The sequence below is a fragment of the Eschrichtius robustus genome, chromosome 21, assembly GCF_028021215.1.
Source record: "Eschrichtius robustus isolate mEscRob2 chromosome 21, mEscRob2.pri, whole genome shotgun sequence".
Taxonomy (NCBI): domain Eukaryota; kingdom Metazoa; phylum Chordata; class Mammalia; order Artiodactyla; family Eschrichtiidae; genus Eschrichtius; species Eschrichtius robustus.
In genome coordinates, this window is record NC_090844.1 from 33,701,345 (window position 1) to 33,703,965 (window position 2,621).

Genomic DNA, 2,621 nt, shown 5'->3' on the forward strand with positions numbered 1-2,621 from the left:
CCCTGCATGATGAAACTGCTTAGGCCCCAAAGAGGGCAAAGCAGCCTGGTGGAGGCTGGCAGTGGCTGAGCGCCCACACCCATCTGCCTGCTAGCTCCCACAGTTCCTGGGCAGAGGCTCTGCTTGCTGGGCTGAAGGTGCGCTTGGCTCCTCTCTAGCGTGGCTCTCAGAGCCCCCGCTGTCCATGGCGTTGCTCATGAGCTGCCCAAACAGACGTGGAGGCTCCAGGTCATTCCCCGTCTCAGGAGACATGGTCAAATTTCAACGCAATCTGCAACCTCCACTGCCCACCTCCCCCCACCTGACCACCTGTCAGGCTGACCATCAAGTGTGGAAAGGGTGCTGTGATACCACTTAGGTCAGCAGCAGACGGGTTCAGCCACTTCTTCCAGCAGAATTCTCAACGGCTGCCATTCATTCCTCCACTCTGAATTCACTGGTGCTCGACCGTGGTAGCTGTAACTTCTTCCCAGACATTTTCCTCCCCAGTGCTGGTTATAGAGCTCTTACTTCTCGTAGGGAATTCATACTATGTGTCTCAAATGGGGTCAGGCCCCCATCTCCCACCACAGAGCTGGGCAGATGAATCAGGTCTGGATAATTCTATCGGATCATCCCCTGGTTATAATGGTGGTTCAGGAAAGAGCATGTGATCCAAATCAGGCCAACCAGCAAAAGACTTGGGACTTTTGCTGGTGCTATCAGGAAAAAGGTGTTTTCTTTTCTATGAGATCACTAGCTGAAGGATGATATAAACACAGTATTGCCTTTAGCCATCTTTGCTTCCGCAAGGAAAGAGCATGGCCGTGATCGAAACCAACACTGAGGAAAGCAAAAGCAGGAGATGAAGCAAGACATGGAGTCTCGAGGACAAGTTGTTTTTTTTAAAAATGCATTTTTATTTATTTATTTATTTATTTTGGCTGTGCTGGGTCTTCGTTGCTGCACGGGCTTTCTCTAGTTGTGGCGAGCGGGGGTTACTCTTCGTTGCAGTGCGCGGGCTTCTCATTGCTGTGGCTTCTCTTGTTGCAGAGCATGGGCTCTAGGCGTGTGGGCTTCAGTAGTTGTGGCTCGCGGGCTTTAGAGTGCAGGCTCAGTAGTCGTGGCACACGGGCTTAGTTGCTCCGCGGCATGTGGGATCTTTCCGGACCAGGGCTCGAACCCGTGTCTCCTGCATTGGCAGGTGGATTCTCAACCACTGCGCCACCAGGGAAGCCCTCGAGGACAAGTTTAAGTCCTCGGATGAGTTATGCCTGAAGAGAGGTTGCCTCTGTGCTCTTTAGTTACACAAGCCAATGGTTTCCCTTTCCACCTTGGTTAGCTCCATTGGTTTGACCACCGCAGCTGAAAGGTCCTCCCTGTTACATACTCTTCCTCTGGTGCTGTTTCTATGCCCAGTTCTCTGCATCCTCCACTCCCAGCTGCCCCCGCAGCAGACCAGGACTTAGAGGGTGGGGCAGCTAAGGATAAGAAATACAGTATTTGAGAAGGGTTTAGTTACAAAGGTTAGTTCCCCCAAATGTGAGTAGGGTATAAGGGACCCTCACAAAACACTAGACAACAACCTGGACCCTGTAGCCCAAAAGAATGAGTGGGGGAAAAGTTTGCCTGCAACCTGGAGCAGAGTCATGTAGATTAAGCTTCCCTGAGAGAACCAGTGACACAGCCAGCCCAAGGTGACGTCGTGGGAACCACGGGGACAAATACTCTGGCCTCATTCTCCCCCCTACTTCGGGTTTCCTGATGGTTCTCCCTAGTGACTGAACCCAACCAAAAGAGGGAGGGAGGAGGCTAAATTATACAGGTCAGCCTCCCAGGCAGGAATCAGGGCAGAGAGGAGTGGAGAGTGTTTCTGGGGGCAAACAGAAAATACGCAGCACAGAGGCATTATTCCCCATATCAGAGGGCCCCAGGATGACCAAATGAGAAGTTCATGGCTCTGGACAGTTAGCCAAATTCACACCAGAGGAGGTCATTTCAGTGGAGAACTGGGAAGGGTCTAGTCTTGGCCAGAGCATAGATTCTGGCGCTTGTTCTCAATATTTGCACTGGTCAACCCAATTTGGCCTCCCCTCCATTCATCTTCTCAATTTCCCTCTGGCTCTTCCCACACATTGGCTGCCACAGCCCCACTCTGCACACCACATATCCCTCCTCCCTCCCACAGAGCAGAGATACTGAACAATATGTACTTTACGAGCTGTCCCGGACTCACAGTTTCTGGAGGCCAGTGACAATACCAAGTGGACCAGAGGAGGCATAGTCTCAGAGCACACCTGGGGACTCACAGCCCCATTGAGCAAGACCCCACCTGTGTGACAGCCTTTTACTGGGAGAACCAGGAGAATCCTACCACAACCCAGGCTGTAGAGTGGGCTGGGGAAGTTGGTGTCCAGAGGACAGCTCAGTGCAGGGTAGCTCCAATGGGCCACACTTCCTCCATAGCTCCCCACTGGCTTGGCCAGGGTCTTGTTGCGCCTATCTCACAGTTCACGTTCTTTCTCTGCCTAATCCTGTCACCTCCACCTCCTGTTGGTAGCTGGTGATCCCTCATAAACATCTTTGTTTCAGTGTCTTCTCCTGGAGAATCCAACCTTGGACAACAGCAATTAGGGAAGACT